Raw genomic sequence first — 9768 nt, forward strand, 5'->3', positions numbered from 1 at the left:
TAAAAATGACCCTGTGCCAAAGAACCACCGGAGCTGGACATGGTTAAGACAGTGAGACGCGGGTTCACGCGGACGCTGCTGGTGGGACGGCAGAGTGGTGCAGCCGCTCTGGAAAGCAGATGGCGAGTCCTCAGAAAACTTGGAGTGGAACCACCATTGGACCAGCTATCCCACTCCTTGGTCTATACCCGAAGGTCTTAAAGATAGTGACACAGCCATATCAATGCTCATAGCAGCTCAATTCACAATAGCTAAACCACGGAACCAACCTGGATGAATGGATGAAGGAACTGTGGCACATACACACAATGAAATATTACTCAACCTAAAGAAGAATGAAATTACGGCCTTTGTGGATGAAGCTGGAGAATATCATACTAAGAGAAATAGGCCAAACCCAAAGAACAGAAGGTCCAACGTTTTCTCTGATATGTGGATGCTAACTCACAATAAGGGGGGTGCTAGGGAAGAACAGAGTTGCTTTGGATTAGACAGAGGGGAGTGAACAGAGGGGAGGGCTCTTGGGGTAGGAAGGACAGTAGAATGAATCGAACATAGGCTGGCGGCCTAGTGGGATGGCAGATGAGGAAGAAGACCAACCTTTGAGGAGGAAAATGAAGAGATTGGAGGAGGTGCAGAAGGTGGGCAGGGTAAAAGAAAGAGACTTTTTTCTAAGGAATTACGATGTATGATGTATGGGTTTGGGGATGACCAGAACCCTTACGCTGAGTCAGTGGACATTCTTAGAGACCTTGTCATAGAGTTCATCACTGAAATGACTCACAAGGCAATGTCAATTGGAAGACAAGGTCAATTACCAGTTGAAACATCGTCTTCTTGATTCAAAAGGACCAAAGGAAGTTTGCTAGGGTTAAAGACTTGCTAACTATGAACGAAGAGTTGAAATGTGCTAGAAAAGCATTTGATGAAGCAAACTATGGATCTTGAGACTTTTTGTACTTTATGAAATTTCATTATCTTCTGTGGAAATCATAGATAATAATTGCGTATTTTCTACAGTAATGTCCTAATACCTAGGCATGTAAATGAAAGATGGAGAAACAAAGTTTTCAGCCTTTATTTTCATGTCTTTGATTTTAGATCGATACTTGAGCCTTTAATTGCCTGCCTTTACATGACCACACTTGAATAACTTACTGGGTTTTAATGACTACATGTACGTTAAAGTATCTTGAAAATTATGCAGTTCCTTCTGACTTTTGACTATCTAAAGAATGAAGTAGTATTTACGTATTAGGTATATTTGTGTCATTATAAGCTATACTATAGCTGTTTAATATGTGAAATCTAAATGTCATTTTGACTATGACAGCTGAGACATATGCCTCACATATTCTGAAGTTTTTAGACAACTGTGGTCTGAGAGGTTAGTAAAGATAGTGAACTGGTTTGTGTTTCTTTTAAGGAGATGATATTTGAAACTACAAGTTTTTCTAAGAATGTTTATGTGTCTTAAAATAATTTGTTTTAATATTCTTTTCTAAAGAGTGTTTTTTTTTATTTTTTATTTTTTTTGAAACTTAAAGTTTCATGTTGATGCTTCCATGTTGAAAGGACTTTTTGATTTAAAACCTTTTGGGACTTATATTACTTTTTAAGTTTTAAAACTCATTTTTCCCGATCATCTATTTTCAGTAGCAGGAATGGCAATGTTTAATGAGTTAATGGCAGGATAAGCATTTGGGGTAGCGTTTTATTAACATATTTGTAAGTACTTGTGGAAATGTGTAGTTGACTAAAACCATATGTAGCTACAGAAAACACTTTTGTAGTTCAGAATATACAGGTTTTGTGTGTAGTTAGCTTATTGCATTAAATTATTTACCTTAGCTTAAAATAAGGATTATAATTGCATTTAAAGAGATCACTGAGGGCTGGGGATGTAGCTCAGTTGGTAGAGTGCTAGCCTCACAAGTCACAGGGCCCTGGGTTCAATCCCCAGCACCACAAAAAAAAAAAAAAAAAAAAAAAAAAAATTCCTGAAGAGATTACTGAATGTTACTGTTTGTGAAACTGAACTTTTCGTTTCCACTTATAAACTGTATCTGTAAATCAGTACCTGGGAAAATTTTACTTTCTTAACCTATTGATACAAGGAATAAAGTATGAAAAATTAAACAAATTAAAAAAAAAGAATGAATGGAACATTATTACCCTGTGTACATATATGACTACATGACTGGTGTAACTCTCCATCATGTACAACCAGGAGAATGAGAAGTTATTCTCCATTCATGTATGATGTATCAAAATGCATTCTACTGTCACGTATAACTAATTAGAACAAATAAAAAACAGAAAAGAAAACATATTTTATTCAGGACTACCAATTCAATAGGGGAAAATAGAGCCAGTACAGACAGGCTCAATTCCCAGGATAGCCTGGGCCAAGCGGACAGCTGAGGGGAGACGGGCGAGGTCAGAGGACAGAAGGTGACTGATAGGAAACACTGGGGTCAGAAGACCTCTGGCTAAATGCACCTAAAGGAATCCTTGCTGAAGACAGCGGCTGGGGGTGGTGGAGGTGAGGGATTGGATCAGATGTGATCTGGCTAAGTTGGCTATGCTGATTGAGCAGGGCTTTTTGTTTTGTTTTGTTTTTAAGCTGGATTTTGCAAGGAGGTGCTCAGACATGCCCCAGAGGAGGCTCAGGGCCTGAGAGTTTGGTTGGGCAGAGAACCTTTGTCCTGTCACGCTGGCACTGTTGACTGGTTCTCTTTATGTTCACAAGCCAGTTTTTCCTGCAGCAGTCTTGGAGGCTGGAGGTGGGCAGGGTGGGGGAGCAGAGAAGGGTGCAGGGCAAGCCACTGGTCCACTGGTCCAGTCTCCAGTTTCAACCTGCTGCCGGTCCTTCCTGCCCCTTGCTCCCAGACGTGGGCTCTGATCACCAGCATATTGCTCTTTCTTCCCGTAGAGACAGGCCAGTAGAAGCAACAGGCAAGGGCGAGCCGTTATGCTGGAGGAGAGGTTAAGAGATGACCTGGATAGTGTTTCTACACTGATTTAAGAACAGTGAGGGGGCTGGGGTTGCGGCTCAGTGGTAGAGCTCTTGCCTGGCATGTGTGAGGGACTGAGTTTGGTTCTTGGCACCACATATAAATAAATAAGAATAAAGGTTCATCAATAACTAAAAAAAAAAAATTAAAAAAAAAAAAGACAGTGAGTTTGGGACTGAGGACATAGCTCAGTGGTAGAGCATTTGTTGAGCACGTGTGAGGCCCTGGGTTTGGTCCCTCACACTGCAGAAAATTAAAAGCAAAAACATTGGTGAGTTTGTAAATTAAGCAAGGGTCCTTGGGACTGGTCAACCATGGCTCTGCTGGAAAATGTCTGTGCTCTTAACCTTGAGTGGGAAATGCCATAAAGAATGTTCACCTCGAAGGTTCCTTGTGAAGTGCATTCTCTTCGTCATTAGCTAGCCATGTTCTGACGTCTGTTAACAAACAGATCCTGTGTGTACGGGAAAGTTGTGGTTCAGAAAGCTCTCATGCCAATTCTGCAGGAAGCCAGGGCCAGAGCTGGGCCAGTGCAGAACGCTGGGCAGAGCTGGGTTCACCCTCCAGGCAGGAGGCTCTCCCCTGCCACCTAGAGGCCATGTGTCCACATTGCAAGGGAGTTTCACCACAGAGTTCCACCAAAACAGGGTTTGTGCTGGAATTTAACAAAACTAAAATCATACTGAATAAAGATAGGAAAAGAAAAGTGATGTTGTAAGAGAAATTTGGCATTTTCTTGTGTTCCAGGTCCATGTCAATACGTTGCACCCACAAAGAGCCCCCGTATGTGCCAGGTCTATTCTAAAAACGAGAACACATTTACAGATGGGCCCGGCCTGTGGTTATCAAAAGCTGGCAGTTGTAATACTTGGGACACTTATATTTTCGAGGACAAGATGTAGGAGTCTTATGGGTCTAGGTTATAGCATTCCAGAATGCTCAAGAGCTGACCACGGCGGGACCAGGGAGAGTGGAGCTGCCCCCTCTGCTCAGGTGTGCTTGGAGGATGCGGCAATCTGTGAGCCCCTTGTCCAGAGCCCCAGCTGGGTGAGGAAGCGCAGAGGCTCTGTCCGTTCTTGAAAAGTTAATGCTAACAATGCCATAAATTTGTGTTCAACAGTTGGAACTGGAAACCACAACCCCATACCCCTGAAATCTGGCCATGTTTGCTACAACTGGGAAATTTTAAAAGCTGCATTTGGACAGTTTTGTGTGCATTCAGAAAGGGCAAGGGATCATGGGGAGCATCTTTCTTTTGAGTTTCCTCATTCTGGAATTAGAAAACTGGGACTGGGGGTCCTGCCTTGCCCTGGTGGCCCGAGCTAATCACTTACTTCCATCTCCTCTGCCTCCTCCTAAGTTTTTTTTCCCCTCAAAATTCAAGCAGCAAAGTATTTGTAGAAGAAAGCTCAAGTGCACTTCAATCTTTCCTCACTCCCCAACATACTCCCTGATGACAAGATGACCTTGTACCAGTTGGCTGATGTCCTTCTAGGTTAAACATTTCATTCTCCACACACACACACACACACACACACACACACACACATATATATACTTGCCTGAATAAGGCCACACTTAACCATATTATTTTATTTAAAAATTAATTTATTGAGATACAAGTTATCTACAATAAAGCACCTGTTTAAGTGTACGGCTCAGTAAGTTTTGGCAAATGTACAACTTGCATAACTAGTACCCCAATCAGGTCTCCCCGCCACCCCCCAGTTTGCTATGCCCCTTTGTTATCCATCTCCCACCCCATCCCCACCCGCCTACCGGCCACCTCAGTTGGCCCTTCTGCTACTTCATATGAGTGGATTCCTGCTTTGCATAGTCTTTTGCTCAGCATAACGTTTCTGAGCGTTGTTGGGTTTTGCTGAGCCGTTTTACATTGTACACCACGGTTTATCCGTCCATTCAACCTCTGATGGACATCTGACTTGCTTTCGGATCCTGGCGATTAGGAATCAAGTGGTCATGAACATTCAGGCGTGATCTTTGCCTGAATTTGCCTCTTCTTTTCTGCTGGGTAAGTGGTTGGGAATGGAGTTAGTGGGTGTGGTCTGGGTGTCCCGTAATCTGTAAGGACCCACCCGCGGTTCTCTGTGACAGCTTTGCGGAATTCCCGTTAGCGGTGCACGAGTCCTGGTGGCTCCCAGTGGCTCCCGTTCTCTCCAGTGCTCATGCTGTTACCCTCAGCAGTGCACGGAGGTCTCTCACCTGATTCCATGTTTCTCTTCCCTGTTCACCAATGTTATTGAGCATCTTCTCATGTGTTTATTGACCATGTGTGTATCTTCCTTTGTGATGTGCGTGTCCCAATCTTTTGCCCATTTAAAAAATGGGGTGGTTTGTCCTCATGTGATGTTAGAAAAGTTCCATATTGATTTTCTAGTCTTTCCCTATTTTGTGTATGAGTCCTTGGTCAGATCTAATCACAACTGGGAAAAAGCTTTGCTAACAGGAAAGCAGAGTTGACATGCTGTTCATTAAGGGCACAAGGCTCTTGTGTGGTCACAGAGACTGTCCACTCCCTCCTGGCCTCACTGCCCAACCTCTCTGGGGGTCTGTGTTGACTGATACTAGTTAGTCAGAGGGGTTTTTGGTCTTCTTTTACTATGTCATTCTAATTTGTGACACAGAATAACCACAGCCCTTGTCCTCTGGCAAGAGGATTTCCTCGATTTTGCAACAGCTGTGTGTTCTGCTGGTCTCATCGCTGTGTCCTCCGTCAATACAAATTCATGGAAGCAAAAGGTCTGGCAAAATACCTTAGAGACCCCCTTCCCTTTCTTCACAAAATGGATTTCTCTTACATATAATATTGAGAAAATTTGGAAACATCGAAGCATGGAAGGAAAAAAAAAAAACCCACCATCCTCAGTTCCCCATTGTCTTTCTTTGTCTAGTTTCTGGGCCTTCTAGAAGTTTCTTTTCTGTCCTGATTTGCATGTTTAGGAGCGTTGGTTTTGTGAGTACTTGGGGTTGGTTTGCAAATCCTTAGAGAGAGGATTGCAGAACAAAGGCCCCCCCCCTCCGGAATCTGAGGGACTCCCTGAGCCCAACAGGGAGTCCTCGAAGAACTTCCACAGGTCACTCCTGCAGAATGACCAAGCGAGATTTGCAGTGTCCAGAGTGGGAGATTTGGGATTCACATTAATGCTCTGTTAATTTCTTTATTTGGTTTTTATTTTGACTTCAACAACGTCATAAAAACTAGAGTCTAGTGACCCTAAGATCCTGGCAAATAGCCCAAAATAATTGTTTTTCCAAGGATGCGGCGAGGGCCCCGTGAACCTTGTCGTGAACTTTCATGATGACAGTCGGCGTCCGGGTGCCTGCTCCAAGCCCCGCACCTCCAGGTGCCACCTCGGGACTCCCATGGTGACCTTCTACTGTGGTCCCTGGTGCACAAAGTGGGACCTTTGGGCTCACTGCTGTTCTGTTTGCTGTCCCCTGCCTTTTGTCTTAGGTGATGGCTGATTCCAGTCCCTGGGAAGGAGGGCTACACGGACGGCCTCTGCCTCCGCCTGCCCAGGAAGCCCACCTGCTTCTCTGCGCGCCCGCAGCCCAGCTCAGCCCTCTCTGCCCAGACCTGCCTTTCACACTGCCAAGGGAGGGAGCGTCACAGAAGGGAGCCCCATGCTGGGGTGCCCGTGTGGAGGACCCTGCCCTCGAGGGGCTCCGGGCTGTGTGCAGGGCACGGTGCTGGCTCTGAGTCCTCAGCCTTCCTCCTCCCCAGCATGAGACCTGGCCAGACGTGCTGGACACAGGCCGGCTCCTCCAGTGGCCTTGAGCCTCGCCCCTGCCACTCTCTCTGCCTAAAATGCCCTCCTTTCCCTCCCTTGCCTGGCTCTGCCCAGCACCCAGGTGGCACCCGGCACACACTGAGCAGACCTTGGAGGAATGGCCCGCACAAGTGGCCGCACTCCAACTGACCCCGGCACGCTCCTCTCCAGCACCTTCTGCAGGGCTCTGCCCAGTGCTGAGAAGCCCATGCTGCTGGTTCATTCAGCTCTCTGGCCCTGGAGTGTCCTCTTCCTGCTCACTCTGTGTCCTGTGCCTGGGCAGCGGGCTATGGGCCTGTGTCTCGCTGGCTCCCGTCACCTCTCCCTGACTTCCTTGTCTCCTCTTGTCAGAGGCAGGTTGTGGGAGGTCCTGGCCACCAAAGTCACATCAGCCCCTGGTAGAGAATTGGAAACGCACAGAGAAATGGAGCAAAATCCTTACCAACCCCACCCTTCAAAAACAACCACTGTTAATGTGCTTTTGGCCGGTTGAATGACTTCTTCCTGCTAGCCATTCCCAACGGCATCCTGAGACCACGTCATGTCCATCCGTTTCTTTTTCGATGGTCTTTATTGGTGCACTATGATCATACACGACAGTGGGCTTCACTGTGACATATTCACGCGTGCACATGATTCCTTCAATCTCATTCCCTTTCCATCTCCTCCTCCCTTCCTCTGCCCTACTGATCTCCCTCCTATCATTTTAACTTAGTTATTTAATTTTTATTAGTGCATTATAGTTATGTATGAAAGTGGGAGTTATTGTGTGCTCTACCTAAGGAGAAGTGTGAGCTAATAATTTAAGAACGAGATTGAAAAACGACAAGAGAGAACCAGTTTTGCTTGTGCTGGATTCAGGCCTGAGGCCAGCTCTAGTGTAGGAGAGGGGACCCAGGGATCGAGGGGACGAGGAGGTGATGCCTGGGCAGGGTCAGATGGTGTGCGGTCTCCCAGGTGAGCCCAGCAGCGAGGCAGCGGATGCAGCCCTCAGGGCCTGCACGCCTGGACCTCCAGGTGCAGAAGAGATGACCGAGCGTCCCCAGCAGAGGGCAGCAGGGGTTCTCAGCTTCCGGCCAGGAGCAGGAGAGAGAGCTTTTCCTGTCAGTGGATGGGAGGAAGGCTGCCCCCGCTGTGGCGGGGTGAAGTGTAAACCTCTGGAAACCTCGGGACTCCCACGGCGACTTTCTACTGTGGTCCCTGGTGCACCAAGTGGGACCTTCTGGGCTCTGCTGCCCGCCTGGGCCTCCCTCCCTGGCTGTGGTCTCCTTACCTCTGGGACCTTGGGTTGGCTGTGCCATCTACTGGTACCCAATCCCCTGAGGAAGCACCACCACTTGCTGCCAGCCATAGTGTGTGTGAGACTCAGACAGGATTGGGGGTTGAATCCTGCAAGTCTCCACCTGCACTCACAGACAGCCATGGGGAAGATGGTTGTGATGAAGGCAGGGTCTCTTTCCAGAAGGTTCTGACCAGGTGCATTGAACCAAGGAACAAGAAGCAGAAAGAGGACAGGCTGGCCCTCCCTTGGGAGGGTGCATTGGGCCAGTGTGTGCGGTGCCTTCCTCGGAGTGCTGAAGCAAGGGTGGTATCACTCTGCTGGGTGCACCCTAACCCTGCTCCCCACCCAGGCACTCTCATGACTGTCAGCACAGTACACAGTAACTTTTCTGCCTTCTTGTAATGGGGAGAGCAGGGATGGAGGAGTGAAGGCCGGTGCAATGGGTGCCAAGTGGCAAAATGAGAACAACTTCTTTCAAAACTGACAAGTTATCTGGGACCTGAAGGATGAGATCAGGGTTGCAGTAGGTTCTCAGTGGGTGGTACTGGGGCCTGAGTGTTGGTCTGCCATTTAGAATCTTCATCTTCATCCTTTGCTGGAGGTTTAGGGGCCAGAGGTTTAGCTCAGCCTCCAAGAAGGGGAGACTAAGAGCCAACTTGGGGGTCAGTAGTCCAGTGGAGCACAGCAGAGTGTCAGATTGCATCCCAGTGCTGGGACTGTTTACACAGAAGGGAAACGGGGACCCTAGCAGCTGGCTCATGTAACAGCCACCACTGAGCATGTGCTGGGTGCTAGGCTGTGTTGCAGCCACAGAGTGGTGGTGCTCAGGCGCCTGCTCCCTTATAGGTCGTGTTCCCGGGGCAGAGAAAGCGACACCCTCCATGAGGAAAAGGAAGCTGTGCCGTGGGGGAGGGTCGCGCGTGTAGGGGTGCGGCAGAGAAGTGAGCTGGGGAGGTCTCGGGTGCTGTCAAGAAGGAGCAGGCGTGAAGATCTGGGGAGCAGCCCCCCCCTGGGCTGGGGTAACAGCAAGTGCAAAGGCCCTGGGTGTCCTAGGAACCTACAAGGAGGCTCCGTGCTGGATCATCTCGCCCAGGGCAGGGTGGAAGCCAGAGACTCAGCTCCACAGGAGAAGAGATGGCCCTGGGAGCTGGGCAGCGGCAGGCGAGGAGGGAAGTGGAAGGATTTGGATGGCTTCTTGGGAGTGGGCCCACTGGCGGATTGTGGAGGGATGGCCAAGTCCTAGGCTGGAGGGGGCCGAGTTTGGGTGACCGGAGGCAAGGGTGGTTCTGGGCACTTGCCAGGAGAGGTGCCTGTGCCTGTCAGGTTGGCAGTTAGGCCAACAGCTAGGTCCACGGGGAGCTGGGCAGGAAGGCGCTGCCTGGAGTCTGGTTGGAACCCGGGACGGGAGAGAGGCCCTGGACACGGGAGACCCTGAGCACCGGGGAGGGCAGGAGACCACCCACGTCCTTCCTGCTGTGGGGACCAGAGAGGCAGGGCATTCAGCCCGCAGGTGGGCAGTCCTTCCCACCCACGTGGACGCGGGGCTGCTGCTGGCCTCCCTCCTCCCTCCTCTCTCCCCATCGCCACTCATGCATCTTCCCAAACTCCCCTTTGTTGTCACACTCTGCCAACTGGCCATCCTGGTGGGCAGCAGAGCCTGGTGCCGATGGCCTCGTCC

General features: G+C 48.8%; 1 pseudogene; it reads left to right on the forward strand.

Annotated features, from left to right (window-relative positions):
* Nucleotides 1-575: 575 nt before the first annotated feature.
* LOC124975669 (transcription initiation factor TFIID subunit 13-like) lies at nt 576-948 on the forward strand (annotated as a pseudogene).
* Nucleotides 949-9768: the final 8820 nt, after the last annotated feature.

This window comes from Sciurus carolinensis, unplaced genomic scaffold, assembly GCF_902686445.1.
Source record: "Sciurus carolinensis unplaced genomic scaffold, mSciCar1.2, whole genome shotgun sequence".
Taxonomy (NCBI): Eukaryota; Metazoa; Chordata; class Mammalia; order Rodentia; family Sciuridae; genus Sciurus; species Sciurus carolinensis.